This window comes from Bufo bufo, chromosome 9 (genome assembly GCF_905171765.1).
Source record: "Bufo bufo chromosome 9, aBufBuf1.1, whole genome shotgun sequence".
Classification (NCBI taxonomy): Eukaryota; Metazoa; Chordata; class Amphibia; order Anura; family Bufonidae; genus Bufo; species Bufo bufo.
Window position 1 is genome coordinate 230647146 of NC_053397.1, and position 23072 is coordinate 230670217.

The 23072-nt window shown below is 48.2% G+C and overlaps 1 protein-coding gene across 1 annotated transcript in view; it reads left to right on the forward strand.

Moving 5' to 3' along the window:
* Positions 1–23072, forward strand: part of LOC120979633 (vitamin D3 hydroxylase-associated protein-like) — a 225109-nt gene that overhangs the window by 101503 nt on the left and 100534 nt on the right. The window lies entirely within an intron of this gene.

Consider the following 23072-nt stretch of genomic DNA (forward strand, 5'->3'; position numbering starts at 1 on the left):
CTTCCTCTGCTGTACTGGCAGGCGTAACTCTGCTTTCTCTCTTCCTCTGCTGTACTGGCAGGCGTAACTCTGCTTTCTCTCTTCCTCTGCTGTACTGGCAGGCGTAACTCTGCTTTCTCTCTTCCTCTGCTGTACTGGCAGGCGTAACTCTGCTTTCTCTCTTCCTCTGTTGTACTGGCAGGCGTAACTCTGCTTTCTCTCTTCCTCTGCTGTACTGGCAGGCGTAACTCTGCTTTCTCTCTTCCTCTGCTGTACTGGCAGGCGTAACTCTGCTTTCTCTCTTCCTCTGCTGTACTGGCAGGCGTAACTCTGCTTTCTCTCTTCCTCTGCTGTACTGGCAGGCGTAACTCTGCTTTCTCTCTTCCTCTGCTGTACTGGCAGGCGTAACTCTGCTTTCTCTCTTCCTCTGCTGTACTGGCAGGCGTAACTCTGCTTTCTCTCTTCCTCTGCTGTACTGGCAGGCGTAACTCTGCTTTCTCTCTTCCTCTGCTGTACTGGCAGGCGTAACTCTGCTTTCTCTCTTCCTCTGTTGTACTGGCAGGCGTAACTCTGCTTTCTCTCTTCCTCTGCTGTACTGGCAGGCTTATTTAATAACTTTGTTTTCCTTCTCTGTGCTGCACTACTCTGGTTTCTGTACTTCTGATCTGATATCCTTGGATGGGGCGCCGTCAACTGTTATTCCCCTCCTGACACTCAGAAAAACGTATCTTCAGCCGAAGAACAATTTTCTCTGACTGCTACTTCATTCAGGTCTTCTCGGCTCCAACATGGAGTCTGAACCGGAGCAATCTAGAGCTGCCACCTCTCCTTCTGGTAGCAAGCAGGACTGGCCCACTTCTTCCCAAAGGGGGGAGATGAAACAGCTCTGCCATTTGCACGGCCACCTGCTGGTGAATCAGGCACATTACATGTAATAAACAGTTACATAACAAGATTAGGAATGCACAGTGTAGGGGACCTGGACAGGCATACATAATGGCATTTAGGTTAGACCATTAAAGATAATAGCAGGGTGTAGTAGTGGTAACACCACTCTGGGGTGTTACATAACCCCTTACTTAAAATCAAGCCACCCTTGGCTTGTGCTTAGGGTATGCTGTAGGGTTCCTAAAGTGCTGCTTTAGACTATTATTACATACACATAAATTGAATTAGCAATTGTTACCAATAGGTCTCTGCCCGTGTGAGTAGGGTGTCTATTTACGGCTTCCCTCTTGGTATAAACCAGAGAACCGTAGAGTCTGAAGCAAGCGATCATTCCTGTAATGCTCCAATGGGTGTGGACTAGGGATGAGCGAACCCGAACTGTATAGTTCGGGTTCGTACCGAATTTTGGGGTGTCCGTGACACGGACCCGAACCCGAACATTTTCGTAAAAGTCTGGGTTCGGGTTCGGTGTTCGGCGCTTTCTTGGCGCTTTTTGAAAGGCTGCAAAGCAGCCAATCAACAAGCATCATACTACTTGCCCCAAGAGGCCATCACAGCCTTGCCTACTATTGGCATGGCTGTGATTGGCCAGTGCAGCATGTGACCCAGCCTCTATATAAGCTTGGGTCACGTTGCGCTGCACGTCACTCTGCTGTTACAAGCATAGGGAGAGGTTGCTGCTGCGACGTTAGGGCGAGATTAGGCAGATTAACTCCTCCAAAAGACTTCATTCTGTGATCGATCTGCAGCTGTGGATCATTGAAGTGCTATTATTGACTTGCTCACTTTTTTGAGGCTGCCCAGAGCGTTTTTAGATCACTTTTTTTCTGGGGTGATCGGCGGCCATTTTGTGACTTGTGGTGCGCCAGCACAAGCTATCACCAAGTGTATTTAACCATCGATAGTGTGGTTATTTTGTGCTATATCCTACATCAGCTGCAGGCTGAGCCTGTGTCACCGAAGTGCATTTAACCATCAACAGTCTGGTTATTTTTTGGCCATATACTACATCAGCTGCAGGCTGAGCCTGTGTCACCCAAGTGCATTTAACCATCAACAGTCTGGTTATTTTTTGGCCATATACTACATCTGGTGCAGGCTAAGCCTGTGTCACCGAAGTGCATTTAACCATCAACAGTGTGGTTATTTTTTGGCCATATATTACATCAGGGGCAAGTTGAGCCTGTCACCCAGCGCCTAAAAAATAGACCTGACATTTCTATTCAACCAAATCTGTACTGTTTTAGCTGGTCAAGTTATTTGTAGTGACCGTAAAAGCACACTTTTTTTCTGGGTTGAAAAACTATTCCCAAATTTGCCATTCTCAAAATAACTAGTTTCTGGTATTTGAGGCCTACTTGAAATCTATCCCAAAAAGAATATCTTACATTGAAGCTAGTGATAGTGTCATTCAGAAAAACCTAAGACACACGCTAGCGTGCTGATAGAAGTCTGATTCTGTGATTAAACCTATACCTGTCACACAGCGCAAAAAAAAACAGGTCTCACATCTCTATTCAACCAAATCTGTACAGTTTTAGCTGGTCAAGTTATTTGTAGTGACCGTAAAAGCACACTTTTTTTTTCTGGGTTGAAAAAGCATTCCCAAATTTGCCATTCTCAAAATTGTGGTGAACGGGAACAATGAGGAAAACATCTAATAAGGGACGCGGACGTGGACATGGTCGTGGTGGTGTTAGTGGACCCTCTGGTGCTGGGAGAGGACGTGGCCGTTCTGCCACAGCCACACGTCCTAGTGAACCAACTACCTCAGGTCCCAGTAGCCAGCAGAATTTACAGCGATATTTGGTGGGCCCCAATGCCATTCTAAGGATGGTAAGGCCTGAGCAGGTACAGGCATTAGTCAATTGGGTGGCCGACAGTGCATCCAGCACGTTCACATTATCTCCCACCCAGTCTTCTGCAGAAAGCGCACAGATGGCGCATGAAAACCAAGCCCATCGGTCTGTCACATCACCCTCATGCATATCAGGGAAACTGTCTGAGCCTCAAGTCATGCAGCAGTCTCTTATGCTGTTTGAAGACTCTGCTGGCAGGGTTTCCCAAGGGCATCCACCTAGCCCTTCCCCAGGGGTGGAAGAGATAGAATGCACTAACGCACAACCACTTATGTTTCCTGATGATGAGGACATGGGAATACCACCTCAGCACGTCTCTGATGATGACGAAACACAGGTGCCAACTGCTGCGTCTTTCTGCAGTGTGCAGACTGAACAGGAGGTCAGGGATCAAGACTGGGTGGAAGACGATGCAGGGGATGATGAGGTCCTAGACCCCACATGGAATGAAGGTCGTGCCACTGACTTTCACAGTTCGGAGGAAGAGGCAGTGGTGAGACCGAGCCAACAGCGTAGCAAAAGAGGGAGCAGTGGGCAAAATCAGAACACCCGCCGCCAAGAGACTTCGCCTGCTACTGACCGCCGCCATCTGGGACCGAGCACCCCAAAGGCAGCTTCAAGGAGTTCCCTGGCATGGCACTTCTTAAAACAATGTGCTGACGACAAGACCCGAGTGGTTTGCACGCTGTGCCATCAGAGCCTGAAGCAAGGCATTAACGTTCTGAACCTTAGCACAACCTGCATGACCAGGCACCTGCATGCAAAGCATGAACTGCAGTGGAGTAAACACCTTAAAAACAAGGAAGTCACTCAGGCTCCCCCTGCTACCTCTTCTGCTGCTGCCGCCTCGGCCTCTTCTGCTGCTGCCGCCGCCTCGGCCTCTTCCTCCGCCTCTGGAGGAACGTTGGCACCTGCCGCCCAGCAAACATGGGATGTACCACCAACACCACCACCTGCGTCACCAAGCATCTCAACCATGTCACACGGCAGCGTTCAGCTCTCCATCTCACAAACATTTGAGAGAAAGCGTAAATTCCCACCTAGCCACCCTCGATCCCTGGCCCTGAATGCCAGCATTTCTAAACTACTGGCCTATGAAATGCTGTCATTCAGGCTGGTGGACACAGACAGCTTCAAACAGCTCATGTCGCTTGCTGTCCCACAGTATGTTGTTCCCAGCCGGCACTACTTCTCCAAGAGAGCCGTGCCTTCCCTGCACAAACAAGTGTCCGATAAAATCAAGTGTGCACTGCGCAACGCCATCTGTGGCAAGGTCCACCTAACCACAGATACGTGGACCAGTAAGCACGGCCAGGGACGCTATATCTCCCTAACTGCACACTGGGTAAATGTAGTGGCGGCTGGGCCCCAGGCGGAGAGCTGTTTGGCGCACGTCCTTCCGCCGCCAAGGATCGCAGGGCAACATTCTTTGCCTCCTGTCTCCTCCTCCTCCTCCTCCTACTCAGCTTCCTCCTCCTCTTCTTCCACCTGCTCATCCAGTCAGCCACACACCTTCACCACCAACTTCAGCACAGCCCGGGGTAAACGTCAGCAGGCTATTCTGAAACTCATATGTTTGGGGGACAGGCCCCTGTCACAGCCAGACAGCTGAGAAGCGCTCACAGGAGCTTCTCAGATCCTCCTCCTTGAATTTCTTTGTTTTGGTTTAGTTTCTCATCTCATTAGTCTATCTCAGCTGTCATGCAGTTAGACTGATCGCTACCCTTTAAGTTCCTCCCCATAATGCAGTAGTGTGCGGCTGATACAACTTCCTGGAGTGTGTGTGCATGCAGTTCCCAGTTCCCAGTTCCTAGTTCCCAGTTCCCTGTTCCCAGTCGTCATTCGTCTGCAAGATAAGTGCTGTTTATGTATTTATGATTATCTCTTTTCTGGATCCAGGTGACCCTGACTCCCTCCGTGTCAGTGTAGGGAGCCGGTGGTCGTGTCCCTTCACTATTGTAGGGTCTTCAGGTAATAGATAGCCGAGGAACGTGGATATGCGGCCATCCACCTTTGGGGTGTTCGCATAGGCTGAGCAGTGAGGGAGAGCGGCAGGTCTATTGCAGGGGTCTCCCTTTGTTCCTTAGTTGTGGATCCAGAGAGACATTGTTTATATGGTTTTGTCTTGTTTCCTGTACACCATCCGTGACATTATCAGCCGCCAAAACCGTCTCAAGCATGGATCCGGTTTCACTTTTAGCTGAACGCCTCCAGGGTCTTTCATTGGAGGTAGCTGATCTCCGTAGGATTTTTTCTCAGTTTCAAGTGACCGGTTCAGCCTGCGTTCATGGAGTTTGTGTTGAGCCTAAGATCTCGCTCCCGGATACGTTCTCCGGGGGTAGTGAGAATTTTGTGCGTTTTAGAGAGGCTTGCAAACTCCATTTTCGCCTTCTTCCCCATTCTTCTGGTGATGAAGAACGGAGGGTGGGGATCATTATATCGCTGCTCAGGGGTAACGCTCAGTCTTGGGCCTTTTCGCTGCCGGAGGAGGCACGGCCCCTTCGTTCAGTGGATGAATTCTTTTTAGCCCTGGGTCAGATATATGATGATCCGGATCGTATTGCTCTGGCTGAGTCTAGACTACGTCTGTTATGCCAGGGTAAACAATCCGCAGAGATATACTGCTCCGAATTTCGGAGATGGGCAGCTGATACTGGTTGGAACGATGCTGCACTCCGAAGTCAATTTTGCTATGGTCTTTCAGAGGGATTGAAAGATGCATTTTCCTTTCATGAGAGGCCTACCTCCTTGGATTCTGCTATGTCTCAGGCCGTTCGTATTGACAGGCGTCTTAGAGAGAGAGGAGAGATCTCTCCTTCCTGTCCTTCTCAGTCTCGGAACAGTGCAGCGGTCTCATTCTGTGCACAGGGGTCTCAGTCGCTGTCAGCCCCTTCTGAGCAGGAGTCCATGCAGCTGGGGTTGATTGCCTCTGACAATAGAAGATTCAGCCCGCAGGGGAGGGTTTGTTTTTGTTGTGGAGGTATAAATCATCTGGCAAATGTTTGTCCCTCTAGGAGATTCAGGCAGTTTTCTGGGAGTAATAAAGAGACAAAAAGAAAAAAAAAATTAAAAATGTTCCGTCTGTTACTATTGGCAGGGTTGAGGCGGAAATTGAAGGTTTTCCTTTTGCTTGTAGTTCCCGTTTTGTCCTGCCTGCTAGGGTGGCGCTAGAGAGCAAGAGCATTTTTTGTGAGATTTTTGTGGATAGTGGAGCAGCTGTCAACCTCATTGATAATCAATTTGCAATAACTCATGGTTTCCAGGTATGCACTTTGGGAAAGGATATTCCTGTTTTTGCTATTGATTCAGCTCCACTTTCTCAGAAATCATTAAAGGGCATAGTTCACAATATCCGTTTAATTGTGAGTGATGCTCATGTTGAGGATGTGTCATGTTTCGTCCTTAGCGGTTTGCCTACTCCTCTAGTGTTGGGGCTACCCTGGCTCACTAAACATAACCCCACCATTGATTGGCAAGCGAGGCAAATAAATGGTTGGAGTAACTTTTGCAGAGAGAATTGCCTCATAACATCTATTTCTGAGGTTTCTACTAAGACTGTACCACCTTTCCTCTCTGAATTTTCGGATGTCTTCTCTGAGAGTGGAGTTCAGGATTTGCCCCCGCACAGGGAGTACGATTGCCCTATTAATCTCATCCCAGGCGCCAAGCTGCCTAAATCTCGTTTATACAATCTCTGCCAACCTGAGAGGGTCGCTATGCGTGCTTATATCTCTGAGAGTCTGAGAAAAGGACACATACGACCCTCGAAGTCACCTGTTGCCGCTGGTTTTTTCTTTGTTAAGAAAAAAGATGGTTCTTTAAGACCTTGTCTGGATTTCAGGGAGCTGAACAGTATCACTATTCGTGATCCTTATCCGCTTCCTCTAATCCCGGACCTGTTTAACCAGGTTGTTGGGGCTAAAGTCTTTTCCAAATTAGACCTAAGAGGGGCATACAACCTGGTTAGGGTCAGAGAAGGAGACGAATGGAAGACGGCTTTCAATACCCCTGAGGGCCATTTTGAGAATTTAGTTATGCCTTTTGGTTTGATGAATGCCCCAGCCGTTTTTCAGCATTTCGTCAACAGCATTTTTTATCATTTAATGGGAAAATTTGTATTAGTGTATTTGGATGACATTTTGATTTTTTCTCCTGATTTCAAGACTCATAAGGAACACTTACGTCAGGTCTTGCTCATTCTGCGGGAGAATAAATTATACGCGAAACTTGAAAAATGTGTGTTTGCGGTTCCAGAAATCCAATTTCTGGTGTTTCTTGTCTCCGCTTCTGGTTTTCGCATGGACCCCGAGAAGGTCGCGCTGTGCTTTAGTGGGAGCTTCCTGAGAACCAGAAGGCGCTGATGCGTTTTTTGGGCTTTGCCAATTATTACAGGAAATTTATTTTGAATTATTCCTCTGTTGTTAAACCACTCACTGATATGACCAGAAAGGGGGTAGATTTTTCTTCCTGGTCAGTAGAGGCGCGTAAGGCCTTTTCTAATATCAAGGAGAGTTTTGCTTCCGCTCCCATCCTAGTACAACCTGATATTTCGTTACCCTTCATAGTCGAGGTTGATGCTTCTGAGGTAGGGGTGGGTGCGGTCTTGTCTCAGGGTTCCTCTCCTGCCAAATGGCAACCGTGTGCCTTTTTCTCAAAGAAACTCTCCTCCGCAGAGAGAAATTATGATGTGGGAGATAGGGAATTGTTGGCCATTAAGTTGGCTTTTGAGGAATGGCGCCATTGGCTAGAGGGAGCCAGACACCCTATTACCGTGTTTACTGACCATAAGAATCTGGCCTACTTGGAGTCAGCCAAGCGTCTGAACCCGAGACAGGCCAGATGGTCTTTGTTCTTTTCAAGGTTTAATTTTGTTGTTACGTTCCGCCCTGGGGTTAAGAATGTGAAGGCAGATGCCCTGTCACGTTGTTTTCCGGGAGGTGGGAATTTTGAAGACCCGGGTCCCATTTTGGCTGAAGGTGTGGTGGTCTCTGCTCTTTTTCCTCAATTGGAGGCAGAGGTGCAGGCAGCCCAGTCAGAAGCTCCTGATCTTTGTCCTCCTGGGAGGTTGTTTGTGCCTCTCGCTTTGAGACACAAGATTTTTAAAGAACACCACGACACGGTCCTTGCTGGGCACCCGGGGGCAAGAGCCACACTGGATCTCATCGCTCGGAGATTCTGGTGGCCTGCGCTTCGTAAGTCGGTTGAGGGTTTTGTGGCAGCTTGCGAGACTTGCGCTCGTGCCAAGGTCCCTCATTCACGGCCATCAGGTCCTCTCCTTCCTTTGCCCATTCCTTCCCGTCCTTGGACACATCTGTCCATGGACTTCATAACGGACTTGCCTCGTTCCTCGGGGAAGTCTGTGATTCTGGTGGTGGTGGACCGTTTTAGCAAAATGGTGCATTTTATCCCTTTTCCTGGTTTGCCCAATGCTAAGACGCTGGCGCAGGCATTTATTGACCACATTGTCAAATTGCATGGGATTCCTTCAGACATAGTCTCTGATAGGGGCACGCAGTTTGTTTCCAGATTCTGGAAGGCTTTCTGTTCTCGCTTGGGGGTTCGGTTGTCATTCTCTTCTGCTTTCCATCCGCAGTCGAATGGCCAGACAGAGCGCGTCAATCAGAATCTGGAGACATATCTGCGCTGTTTTGTGGCGGAGAATCAGGAGGATTGGTGTTCTTTTTTGTCCCTTGCTGAGTTTGCTTTAAATAACCGTCGTCAGGAGTCCTCTGATAAGTCACCATTTTTTGGTGCATATGGGTTCCATCCGCAGTTTGGGACTTTCTCGGGAGAGGGCTCTTCTGGTTTGCCTGATGAGGACAGATTCTCCTCGTCTTTGTCATCTATTTGGCAAAAGATTCAGGATAATCTAAAGAGCATGAGTGAGAGATATAAGCGTGTGGCAGATAAGAGACGTGTGCCTGGTCCGAACCTGAATGTTGGTGATCTGGTGTGGTTGTCTACCAAGAATATCAAATTGAAGGTTCCCTCCTGGAAGTTGGGTTTATTGGGCCTTACAAGATCCTGTCTGTCATCAATCCTGTTGCCTACCGTCTTGATCTTCCTCAGACTTGGAAGATCCATAATGTTTTTCATAAGTCCTTATTGAAACCTTATGTTCAACCTATTGTACCCTCGCCTTTGCCTCCTCCTCCAATTATGGTTGATGGAAATCTTGAATTTCAGGTCTCTAGGATTGTGGATTCTCGTCTTGTCCGCGGTTCCCTCCAGTACCTCGTTCATTGGGAGGGTTATGGTCCTGAGGAGAGGATGTGGGTCCCAGTGACTGACATTAAAGCCTCTCGTCTCATCAGGGCTTTCCAAAGGTCCCATCCTGAGATAGTGAGCCCTGAGTGTCCGGAGTCCACTCCTAGAGGGAGGGGTACTGTCACAGCCAGACAGCTGAGAAGCGCTCACAGGAGCTTCTCAGATCCTCCTCCTTGAATTTCTTTGTTTTGGTTTAGTTTCTCATCTCGTTAGTCTATCTCAGCTGTCATGCAGTTAGACTGATCGCTACCCTTTAAGTTCCTCCCCATAATGCAGTAGTGTGCGGCTGATACAACTTCCTGGAGTGTGTGTGCATGCTGTTCCCAGTTCCCAGTTCCCTGTTCCCAGTCGTCAGTCGTCTGCAAGATAAGTGCTGTTTATGTATTTATGATTTTGTCTTTTCTGGATCCAGGTGACCCTGACTCCCTCCGTGTCAGTGTAGGGAGCCGGTGGTCGTGTCCCTTCACTATTGTAGGGTCTTCAGGTAATAGATAGCCGAGGAACGTGGATATGCGGCCATCCACCTTTGGGGTGTTCGCATAGGCTGAGCAGTGAGGGAGAGCGGCAGGTCTATTGCAGGGGTCTCCCTTTGTTCCTTAGTTGTGGATCCAGAGAGACATTGTTTATATGGTATTGTCTTGTTTCCTGTACACCATCCGTGACAGCCCCACACCGCACAGGAGTTGTGGCGGGGTATAGAACAACAGACCGATGAGTGGTTGCTGCCGGTGAGCCTCAAGCCCGGCCTGGTGGTGTGCGATAATGGGCGAAATCTCGTTGCAGCTCTGGGACTAGCCGGTTTGACGCACATCCCTTGCCTGGCGCATGTGCTGAATTTGGTGGTGCAGAAGTTCATTCGCAACTACCCCGACATGTCAGAGCTGCTGCATAAAGTGCGGGCCGTCTGTTCGCGCTTCCGGCGTTCACACCCTGCCACTGCTCGCCTGTCTGCGCTACAGCGTAACTTCGGCCTTCCCGCTCACTGCCTCATATGCGACGTGCCCACCAGGTGGAACTCCACCTTGCTCATGCTGGACAGACTGTGCGAGCAGCAGCAGGCCATAGTGGGGTTTCAGCTGCAGCACGCACGGGTCAGTCGTACTGCGGAACAGCACCACTTCACCACCAATGACTGGGCCTCCATGCGAGACCTGTGTGCCCTGTTGCGCTGTTTCGAGTACTCCACCAACATGGCCAGTGGCGATGACGCCGTTATCAGCATTACAATACCACTTCTATGTCTCCTTGAGAAAACACTTAGGGCGATGATGGAAGAGGAGGTGGCCCAGGAGGAAGAGGAGGAAGAGGGGTCATTTTTAGCACTTTCAGGCCAGTCTCTTCGAAGTGACTCAGAGGGAGGTTTTTTGCAACACCAGAGGCCAGGTACAAATGTGGCCAGACAGGGCCCACTACTGGAGGACGAGGAGGACGAGGATGAGGAGGAGGTGGAGGAGGATGAGGATGAAGCATGTTCACAGCGGGGTGGCACCCAAAGCAGCTCGGGCCCATCACTGGTGCGTGGCTGGGGGGAAACACAGGACGATGACGATACGCCTCCCACAGAGGACAGCTTGTCCTTACCTCTGGGCAGCCTGGCACACATGAGCGACTACATGCTGCAGTGCCTGCGCAACGACAGCAGAGTTGCCCACATTTTAACGTGTGCGGACTACTGGGTTGCCACCCTGCTGGATCCCCGGTACAAAGACAATGTGCCCACCTTACTTCCTACACTGGAGCATGATAGGAAGATGCGCGAGTACAAGCGCACGTTGGTAGACGCGCTACTGACAGCATTCCCAAATGTCACAGGGGAACCAGTGGAAGCCCAAGGCGAAGGCAGAGGAGGAGCAAGAGGTCGCCAACGCAGCTGTGTCACGCCCAGCTCCTCTGAGGGCAGGGTTAGCATGGAAGAGATGTGGAAAAGTTTTGTCACCACGCCACAGCTAAGTGCACCACCTCCTGATACGGAACGTGTTAGCAGGAGGCAACATTTCACTAACATGGTGGAACAGTACCTGTGCACACCCCTCCACGTACTGACTGATGGTTCGGCCCCATTCAACTTCTGGGTCTCCAAATTGTCCACGTGGCCAGAGCTAGCCTTTTATGCCTTGGAGGTGCTGGCCTGCCCGGCGGCCAGCGTTTTGTCTGAACGTGTATTCAGCACGGCAGGGGGCGTCATTACAGACAAACGCAGCCGCCTGTCTACAGCCAATGTGGACAAGCTGACGTTCATAAAAATGAACCAGGCATGGATCCCACAGGACCTGTCCATCCCTTGTGCAGATTAGATATTAACTACCTCCCCTTAACCATATATTATTCTACTCCAGGGCACTTCCTCATTTAATACTATTTTTAATTTCATTTTACCATTATATTGCGGGGCAACCCAAAGTTGAATGAACCTCTCCTCTGTCTGGGTGCCGGGGCCTAAAAATATCTGACAGTGGCCTGTTCCAGTGGTGGGTGACGTGAAGCCTGATTCTCTGCTATGACATGAAGACAGATTCTGCGCTGACATAAGGCCAGATTCTCTGTTACGGGACCTCTCTCCTCTGTCTGGGTGCCTGGGCCTAAATGTGTGACAGTGGCCTGTTCCAGTGGTGGGTGACGCGAAGCCTGATTCTCTGCTATGACATGAAGCCTGATTCTGTGCTGACATAAGGCCAGATTCTCTGTTACGGGACCTCTCTCCTCTGCCTGGGCCTAAATATGTGACAGTGGCCTGTTCCAGTGGTGGGTGACGTGAAGCCTGATTCTCTGCTATGACATGAATACAGATTCTGCGCTGACATAAGGCCAGATTCTCTGTTACGGGACCTCTCTCCTCTGCCTGGGTGCCGGGACCTAAATGTGTGACAGTGGCCTGTTCCAGTGGTGGGTGAAGTGATGCCTGATTCTCTGCTATGACATGAAGACAGATTCTGTGCTGACATAAGGCCAGATTCTCTGTTACAGGACCTCTCTCCTCTGTCTGGGTGCCGGGGCCTAAATGTGTGACAGTGGCCTGTTCCAGTGGTGGGTGACGTGAAGCCTGATTCTCTGCTATGACATGAAGACTGATTCTGCGCTGACATCAGGCCAGATTCTCTGTTACGGGACCTCTCTCCTCTGCCTGGGTGCCTGGGCCTAAATGTGTGACAGTGGCCTGTTCCAGTGGTGGGTGAAGTGAAGCCTGATTCTCTGCTATGACATGAAGACAGATTCTGCGCTGACATAAGGCCAGATTCTCTGTTACGGGACCTCTCTCCTCTGCCTGGGTGCCTGGGCCTAAATGTGTGACAGTGGCCTGTTCCAGTGGTGGGTGACGTGAAGCCTGATTCTCTGCTATGACATGAAGACAGATTCTGCGCTGACATAAGGCCAGATTCTCTGTTACGGGACCTCTCTCCTCTGCCTGGGTGCCTGGGCCTAAATGTGTGACAGTGGCCTGTTCCAGTGGTGGGTGACGTGATGCCTGATTCTCTGCTATGACATGAAGACAGATTCTGCGCTGACATAAGGCCAGATTCTCTGTTACGGGACCTCTCTCCTCTGCCTGGGTGCCGGGGCCTAAATGTGTGACAGTGGCCTGTTCCAGTGGTGGGTGACGTGAAGCCTGATTCTCTGCTATGACATGAAGACAGATTCTGCGCTGACATAAGGCCAGATTCTCTGTTACGGGACCGCTCTCCTCTGTCTGGGTGCCGGGGCCTAAATGTGTGACAGTGGCCTGTTCCAGTGGTGGGTGACGTGAAGCCTGATTCTCTGCTATGACATGAAGACAGATTCTGTGCTGACATAAGGCCAGATTCTCTGTTACGGGACCTCTCCTCTGCCGGGTGCCTGGGCCTAAATATGTGACAGTGGCCTGTTCCAGTGGTGGGTGACGTGAAGCCTGATTCTCTGCTATGACATGAAGACTGATTCTGCGCTGACATGAAGCCTGATTCTCTGCTATGACATGAAGACTGATTCTGCGCTGACATGAAGCCAGATTCCCTGCTATGGCATGAAGAGACTGATTCTCTGCTGACATGAAGCCAGATTCTTTGCTATGGCATGAAGAGACTGATTCTCTGCTGACGTGAAGCCAGATTCTCTGCTATGGGACCTCTGTCCAATTGATATTGGTTCATTTTTATTTTTTAAATTTTTATTTTAATTCATTTCCCTATCCACATTTGTTTGCAGGGGATTTACCTACATGTTGCTGCCTTTTGCAGCCCTCTAGCTTGTTCGGGTCCCCATTGACTTCAATGGGGTTCGGGTTCGGGACGAAGTTCGGATCGGGTTCGGATCCCAAACCCGAACATTTCCGGGAAGTTCGGCCGAACTTCTCGAACCCGAACATCCAGGTGTTCGCTCAACTCTACTTGGGGACAAACCTATCCAAAATGCACTTGAATCGGTTCAGGGATTTAAAAGTTAGTATGGGCCATAATCCTGAGGCAAGAGGCTGATAAACAGGCCTCTCCAAAACCCAGTGGCGAGGTTGGTTTCGCCACAATGTGTTTCACAAATCTTTGTTGAAGAGCTATGTTAAATGTTTGGAGTCGTCCCCGTTGCCACCCACTCCTGTCATGGTGGATAGAAGTTTGGAATTCCAGATCGCCAAAATTATTGACTCTCGAGTTCTCCGTAGATCTCTTCAGTATCTTGTTCACTGGAAGGGTTATGGACCAGAGGAGAGGATGTGGGTACCAACATCTGACGTGAATGCCAGTCGTTTGGTGAAAGCCTTTCACAGGTCTCATCCGGATAAGGTTGGTCCTGGGTGCCCAGAGGTCACCCGTAGAAGGGGGGGGGGGTTTGTCACGGACGTTCTCGCTACAGGTGGCAGGAGATCTGGGAGACTGGCAACACGTGGTTTGATCTGACATGTTTTCCGTTTGGATCATATGACGTCTGTTTTGCTTCTGGTACTAACACTGACACAATTCTAACATTTTTGGCTCTATACACCACCACAATGGATTTGAAATGAAACGGACAAGATGTGCTTTACCTGCAGACTGTCAGCTGTAATCTGAGGGGATTTACATCCAATCAGGTGAACGGTGCAGGAATTACAGCAGTTTGCATATGTGCCTCCCACTTGTTAAGGGACCAGAAGTAATGGGACAATTGGCTTCTCAGCTGTTCCATGGCCGGTGTGTGTTATTCCCTCATTATCCCAATTACAATGAGCAGATAAAAGGTCCAGAGGTCATTTCCAGTCTGCTATTTGCATTTGGAATCTGTTGCTGTCAACTCTCAAGATGAGATCCAAAGAGCTGTCACTATCAGTGAAGCAAGCCTTCATTAGGCTGAAAAAACACAACAAACCCATCAGAGAGATAGCAAAAACATCAGGCCTGGCCAAAACAACTGTTTAGAACATTCTTATAAAGAAGGAACGCACCGGTGATCTCAGCAACACCAAAAGACCCGGAAGACCACGGAAAACAACTGTTTGGAACATTCTTAAAAAGAAGGAACGCACCGGTGAGCTCAGCAACACCAAAAGACCCGGAAGACCACGGAAAACAACTGTGGTGGATGACCGAAGAATTCTTTTCCTGGTGAAGAAAACACCCTTCACAGCAGTTGGCCAGATCAAGAACGCTCTCCAGGAGGTAGGTGTATGTGTGTCAAAGTCAACAATCAGGAGAAGACTTCACCAGAGTGAATACAGAGGGTTCACCACAAGATGTAAACCATTGGTGAGCCTCAAAAACAGGAAGGCCAGATTAGAGTTTGCCAAACAACATCTAAAAAAGCCTTCACAGTTCTGGAACAACATCCTATGGACAGATGAGACCAAGATCAACTAGTACCAGAGTGATGGGAAGAGAAGAGTATGGAGAAGGAAAGGAACTGCTCATGATCCTAAGCATACCACCTCATCAGTGAAGCATGGTGGTGGTAGTGTCATGGCGTGGGCATGTATGGCTGCCAATGGAACTGCTTCTCTTATATTTATTGATGATGTGACTGCTGACAAAAGCAGCAGGATGGATTCTGAAGGGTTTCGGGCAATATTATCTGCTCATATTCAGCCAAATGCTTCAGAACTCATTGGACAGCGCTTCACAGTGCAGATGGACAATGACCCAAAGCATACTGCAAAAGAAACCAAAGAGTTTTCTAAGGGAAAGAAGTGGAATGTTCTGCAATGGCCAAGTCAATCCCCAGACCTGAATCCGATTGAGCATTTCACTGTCTGAAGACAAAACTGAAGGGAAAATGCCCCAAGAACAAGCAGGAACTGAAGACAGTTGCAGTAGAGGCCGGGCAGAGCGTCACCAGGGATGAGACCCAGCGTCTGCTGATGTCTATGCGTTCCAGACTTCAGGCTGTAATTGACTGCAAAGGATTTGCAACCAAGTATTAAAAAGTGAAAGTTGATTTATGATTATTAATTTGTCCCATTACTTTTGGTCCCTTAACAAGTGGGAGGCACATATGGAAACTGCTGTAATTCCTGCACCGTTCACCTGATTTGGATGTAAATCCCCTCAGATTACAGCTGACAGTCTGCAGGTAAAGCACATCTTGTCCGTTTCATTTCAAATCCATTGTGGTGGTGTATAGAGCCAAAAATGTTAGAATTGTGTCAGTGTCCCAATATTTATGGACCTGACTGTACCTCACCTTCTTTCCTCAGGTGTGTCTATTATGGTCATTTAACCTTCTCTATTTGTTGTTGTTTATCCTACTATGCTGTGCGGTTTATAGCTTCTGTTGGAGTTGTGGATAGCTGGTGTGTGGATCTCGGCTGAGTTCCTGGTGCTGCTATAGCCTTATGTGAAAAAACTAAGTGTAGCAGCACAACGGAAAAAAGGGTAAATACCATTCCTTAATGTGGTGGTGCCAGCCGTGTCGGGAATCAGTCCTGAGCTCCCCCAGATATAGATACACTTGTGAAGAAACCCGCAGCACTCTCCAGTCTTGAATTTCCAAAGGTTTATTCACCAGCACAATGTGACGTTTCGACCTGTGTGGTCTTTTTCAAGCAACTTTTCAAGCAGCTTTATGAAGCACCTAATAACAAAAATTCAGATACCAATAACTAATGAACAGAGGTATTAATTGCTAAATCACCATAACCGATACCAAGTAAACAAAAACCTCCGTATAGAGATAATAAAATGTCTTTATTCAATATGACAAAAATACATTGAACGATGGTCAGTAAAACTAGCAGAAAATAGAACCCTCCTATTTGCTGCTAATTTTACTGACCATCGTTCTATGTATTTTTGTCATATTGAATAAAGACATTTTATTATATCTATATGGAGGTTTGTGTTTATAGCCTCTTGAAGTTAAGTGTTTTCTTTCCCTTTTGTATTTTGTTTGGGTTATTTTGTGTGTTGCATTTCCATGTCATTTGTATTAAGGCCTGAGGGAGATTACTCTTCATCCTTCCTTTTGGAGGAACAGGTTGTCTCAGTCCTGACATTAGTACCAGGGTCCTATAGGGTGAGTTAGGACATTAGGTATTCCTGTGTATGAACTCACCTACCTCTGGGGTCTGTTCATACTGGTAGTTAGTCAGGACTTTGATTAGGGTTTTACTAGGAGGTGTCCATCTCCTTTCCCTAGTTTCCAGGCCTTATTCCCTCACCCCTTTCCCTCCTATGTTCGGTGTGGTGTTTCCCTCCCACACCCGAACGTGACCAGCCAGAGAACCTTAAGCTCTTCTGGTGATGGAGGCAGAAGCCTAAAGCCTCAGGAGCCAGGATTAAACTTCCTGAGCTGAAGATAAGTTTGACTACAGAGTGAAGTGCAGTGTAAAGAAGAAGCCAAGTTACTAAGTCAGCTTGTCAGTACAGCAGAGTGAGAGAAGGCTAGAGCAGAGTTGAGTTTGCCTGCCAGTTTAATGCTAAAGCCTGCTGGAACCAAGACAAGGCCTGTGAACTGTTTGAAGAAACGTTTATTCAAAGTAAAGCTGCCATTGAACTTCATTTAAATATCGTCCAGCATTTCTTATTTTGTAAGAAATGCTTCAGAAGGAGCCAACAAAATATGGAGAGTTCATGATGAAAGATAAAAGTTAAAAGGATTTAATTCGCATAAAAAGAAACGATTACAAAGTTTAGGAAGAGAAAAAGTAAAGTTCAGCAGATGAATAACAAAAGATAACAAGCAAGCAATAAACTAATTTAAAATGAGTGAAAAAGTAATTCCCTTAAAGTAATGTGTATATATGAATCTGTGTGTGTAGAGAGCAACAGGTGTCTTGTCAAAGAATGCTCCCCAATGTCATGAAACAAAGCCATTTTATAGGTTGACTCTTCAGAGTTACATTGTATCCTAAATTTACCATTCTAACAAACATATATGGTTAAAAAGTAAAACCCCTTACATCATGATTTTCTAAGTATTCCTTATTTGTAAAGCTAATAATAATATGCTGAGAAGGAGGATTCCTAACCTTCCCAAATACTATTGTCGTCTCAAGAACTGTCGAAATTGACACTTCACACAAGTGCTGACCTTTCATGGTCCTTAAAATACCCTATCCTACTAAAAAGTGTTAGTATATTATTTTACAGAGCCAAAGCCTGGGGTCCAGCAGTATCCAGGTAGGAGCACCGTGACCCATAAAGAGATGTTTAAGCCGCACTACACCACTCTGCATTTCCTACACCTGGGACGAGAGAGAGGGCCCTGGGGTGAGACGCCCGTTGCACATGTAATAAACAGTTGCATAACAAGATTAGGACTGCACAGTGTAGAGGAGCTGGCCAGAAATACTGTACATAAGATGGCTTTTAGGTTAGACCAATAAAGATAGTAGCAGGGTGTAGGAGTGGTAACATCACTCCAGGGTGTTACAGCTGTACTCGATAATCATAGGGCAGAGCAGGGAGCGTCTCCAGCATCCAGACAGATGTGTAAAGTGTCCCCAGTGTCCTACATCAGCTGGTGGCCACCAAGAGGACATCAGCCTCACATAGTTGGGCTGTAGATGTCTATTTAGGCAGATACAATCACTCCTCATTATTATCCTGGCAGCGATAGATTGTAATGGGGCAATACACATTGCAGTACTATTGTCACTACCAGAGCTTTGAGACGTTCTCACAGCTCTGTTTCTCCACCCCTGTGATGATGTCACTACTAGAGCTTGGAGGAGTTCTCACTGCTCTGTTTCTCCGCCCCTGTGATGAGGTCTTTACTTTCTGTTTCCTTCCTCCCAGCTGTTCCTCCTCTGTTTGATTTCTCTGCCTTTAAATCACCCCTCCTCCTTTGTAGGGAGCGGATTATATTTCTCATTTGAGTTGTATCTCTTGCTTGAGTATCTTCACTTGTGGGCTATCATTTCATTGGACCTGTGTTCTGCTGCAGCAAGTACTCCGGATATTGCCAGCTGTCTTTGGATCTGTCTTCACGGCTGCTGCAGCTCCTTCAGCTAAGTGTGCAGACATTGTAGTGTTTCTGTTTGTTTTCTGACTGGATCCGAGGCGACCCCGGGGCCGTCCACATACTGATCAGGGCACCGGTGGCCGTGCCCCTTCCACTATTGTAGGGGTTACAGTGGTCATCAGTATTAGGTACGCGGGCATGCCTCGTACCACCATTTGGATCCGGGCATGTGCTTAGCAGCATAGGGAGAGCTTTGAGGGTCTGACAGAGGTCACCCTTTATCCTCCCTAGTTTGGGTCCGGTCAGTAGCTCTATTTACTGTGTATGCTCTTGTTGCTCACATACAGCCGTGACATTATAATCCGCCAAAACCGTCCTTTTTGACATGGATCCGCTTTCTGGCCTGGTTGACCGCATGCAGGGTCTTTCTTTGGAGGTAGCGGATCTCCGTCAATCTATGACTCAGCTTCATGCATTAGGCTATGCTCCGGCCCATGGAGTCTGTTGCGAGCCAAAGGTCTCACTTCCGGAAACGTTCTCCGGGTGCAGTGAGAATTTTGTTCGCTTCAGAGAGGCATGCAAACTCCATTTTTGCTTGTGTCCCCATTCCTCTGGTAAGGAGGAGCAGAGGGTGAGGATTGTCATCTCCCTGCTCAGGGGTAATGCTCAGACTTGGGCTTTTTCGCTGCCATCAGGGGATCCCTCCCTTCGATCTGTGGAAAGATTTTTTGTGGCCCTGGGGCAGATATATGATGACCCAGATCGTGTTGCTCTGGCCGAATCTAACTTACGTTTTTTATGCCAGAACAAACTGTCTGCGGAGCTTTATTGTTCTGAATTTCGGAGATGGGCAGCTGATTCAGGTTGGAATGATGCTGCACTCCGGAGTCAGTTCTGTCATGGTCTCTCAGAGAGATTGAAAGATGCATTTGCTTTCCATGAGAGACCAACGTCCTTAGAGTCTGCCATGTCATTGGCAGACCTCTCTGTCCAGCCATTGTCAGTCTAGGGGCAATGGTGCGGACTCATTCAGTGTGCAGGGGCCTCATCCTGTCTCGCTCCCCTCTGAGGAGGAGCCCATGCAGCTAGGTCGACTTGCCCCTGATAAAAGAGGATTTAGTCCTCAGAGTATGGTGTGTTTTTGTTGTGGGGGCATAGGTCATTTGGCAAATGTTTGTCCGTCTAGGAGATTCTTGAACTGTACTAAGAGGGATAATAAGAGAAAAACCTCAAAAGGTAAATCATCAAACTCTGCTTCATCTGCTACTTTGGGCAAAGTTGATGTAGGAATTGATGCTTTTCCCCTGACCTGCAGTTCCCGTTTTCTCCTGTCTGCCAGGGTGGCGCTAGAGAGCAAAGTCATTTCTTGTGAGATTTTTGTCGATAGTGGAGCGGCCGTCAATCTTATTGACACTCAATTTGTAGCCATGCATGGTTTTCAGGTTTGCACATTAGAAAAGGATATACCTGTTCTTGCTATTGACTCTGCTCCACTCTCACAGAGATCTCTGAAGGGCATTGTTCACAATATCCGGTTAGCTGAAGGTGACACTCATGTGGAGGATATTTCTTGTTTTGTCCTTAACGGATTGCCTTTTCCTCTAGTTTTGGGGTTACCCTGCCTCACTAGACATAACCCCACTATTGATTGGCAAGGAAGGCAAATAAATGAGTGGAGTGACTTTTGTAGAGAGAATTGTCTCACAGCGACTTTTGCAGAGGTGTCTACTAAAACTGTGCCATCATTTCTCTCTGATTTCTCGGACGTGTTTTCCGAGAGCAGTGTTCAGGAGCTACCTCCTCACCGGGAGTTTGACTGTCCCATTAACCTCATTCCCGGCGCCAAGCTGCCAAAAGCACGCCTCTACAATCTCTCACAACCGGAAAGAATCGCAATGCGAACCTATATCTCCGAGAGTCTCGATAAGGGGCATATTCGTCCCTCAAAATCACCTGTTGCCGCTGGGTTTTTTTTTTTTGTTAAAAAAAAAGATGGCTCTCTGAGACCTTGCCTAGATTTTAGGGAGCTGAACCGTATCACGATTCGCGATCCCTATCCCCTTCCTCTGATCCCGGACCTCTTCAACCAAATTGTTGGGGCCAAGGTTTTTTCCAAATTGGATTTGAGAGGCGCGTACAACCTGGTCAGGGTCAGAGAGGGGGATGAATGGAAAACGGCCTTTAATACCCCTAACGGGCATTTCGAGAATCTCGTTATGCCTTTCGGCCTGATGAATGCTCCGGCCGTCTTTCAGCATTTTGTTAATAGTATTTTCTACCATTTAATGGGGAAATTTGTATTGGTGTATCTTGATGATATTTTGATTTTTTCCCCTGATGTTCAGACCCATCAGGATCATCTTTTTCAGGTTCTGCGGATTCTGCGGGAAAATAAATTGCACGCCAAGCTGGAGAAATGTCTTTTTATGGTATCGGAGATTCAATTTCTGGGTTTTCTCCTCTCTGCTTCTGGTTTTCGCATGGATCCGGAGAAGGTCCGTGCTGTACTTGAGTGGGAGCTTCCTGAGAATCAGAAGGCATTGATGCGCTTTCTGGGTTTTGCGAACTATTACAGAAAGTTCATTTTGAATTATTCCTCTGTTGTCAAACCCCTCACTGACATGACAAAAAAGGGGGCGGATTTTTCCTCTTGGTCGGAGGAGGCGCTTGCAGCTTTTTCTAAGATTAAAGAGAGTTTTTCGTCTGCTCCCGTCTTGGTGCATCCCGATGTTTCCTTACCTTTTATTGTTGAGGTGGATGCTTCCAAGGTGGGTGTGGGTGCGGTTTTGTCCCAGGGCCCTTCTCCTGCCAAATGGCGACCCTGTGCCTTTTTCTCTAAAAAACTCTCCCCGGCAGAGAAAAACTATGATGTGGGAGATAGGGAGTTGTTGGCCATCAAGTTGGCTTTCGAGGAATGGCGCCATTGGTTGGAGGGGGCCAGGCACCCTATCACCGTTTTTGCCGACCATAAGAATCTGGCATACTTGGAGTCGGCCAGGCGTATGAATCCGAGACAGGCCAGATGGTCTCTGTTCTTCTCCAGATTCAATTTTGTCGTTACTTTCCGCCCTGGGATCAAAAATGTGAAGGCTGATGCTCTCTCTCGCTGTTTTCCGGGAGGAGGAAACTCCGAGGGGTAGTTGTTTCTGCTCTATATTCTGATTTGGAGGCCAAGGTCCAGGCTGCCCAGACTGAGGCACCTGCCCGTTGTCCTTCTGGGAAGTTGTTTGTGCCTCCTGAGCTACGTCACAAACTCTTCAAGGAGCATCATGATACTGTTCCTGCTGGTCACCCCGGGAGTAGAGCCACAGTAGATCTCATTGCTCGGAGATTTTGGTGGCCGGCTCTTCGTAAGTCGGTGGAGGGTTTTGTGGCTGCTTGTGAGACGTGCGCTCGCGCTAAGGTCCCTCGTTCACGGCCTTCAGGTTCCCTTCTCCCGTTACCCATACCTTCCCGTCCTTGGACACACCTGTCCATGGACTTTATCACGGATCTTCCTCGTTCCTCAGGGAAGTCAGTGATCCTGGTGGTGGTGGACCGTTTTAGCAAGATGGCTCATTTCGTACCTTTCCCTGGTTTACCCAATGCTAAAACGTTGGCGCAAGCTTTTGTCGACCATATTGTTAAATTGCATGGCATTCCCTCTGATATTGTTTCCGATAGAGGCACGCAGTTTGTGTCCAGATTCTGGAAGGCTTTCTGCTCTCGCCTGGGGGTTCGGCTCTCCTTCTCTTCTGCTTTTCACCGGCAGTCGAATGGTCAGACTGAGCGCCTCAATCAGAATCTGGAGACATATTTGCGCTGTTTTGTGGCAGAGAACCAGGAGGATTGGTGTTCATTTCTCCCTCTTGCTGAGTTTGCTCTGAACAACCGTCGTCAGGAATCTTCTGATAAGTCACCATTCTTTGGTGCATATGGGTTCCATCCGCAGTTTGGGACATTCTCGGGAGGGGCTCCTTCTGGGTTACCTGAGGAGGAGAGATTTTCCTCGTCTTTGTCTACCATTTGGCAAAAGATTCAGAGTAATCTTAGAAAGATGAGTGAGAAGTATACGCGTGTGGCTGATAAGAGACGTGTGCCTGGTCCGGACCTGAATGTGGGTGATCTGGTGTGGTTGTCTACAAGAAATATTAAACTGAAGGTTCCCTCCTGGAAATTGGGTCCCAAGTTTATTGGGCCTTATAAAATCTTGTCAGTCATCAATCCTGTTGCCTTCCGTCTTGATCTTCCACGGGTTTGGAAGATACATAATGTATTTCACAGATCTCTCTTAAAACCATATGTCCAGCCCACGGTACCCTCCTCTTTGCCTCCTCCTCCGATTTTGGTTGATGGCAATCTGGAGTTTGAGGTTTCCAGAATTGTGGACTCTCGCATTGTCCGCGGTTCTCTTCAGTACCTCGTTCATTGGAAGGGTTATGGTCCTGAGGAGAGGATGTGGGTTCCGGTGTCGGACATTAAAGCCACTCGCCTCATCAGGGCATTTCATAGGGCTCATCCTGAGAAGGTGGGTCCTGGATGTCCGGAGTCCACCCGTAGAGGGGGGGGTACTGTCACTACCAGAGGCTTTGAGACGTTCTCATAGCTCTGTTTCTCCACCCCTGTGATGATGTCACTACTAGAGCTTGGAGGAGTTCTCACTGCTCTGTTTCTCCACCCCTGTGATGATGTCACTAC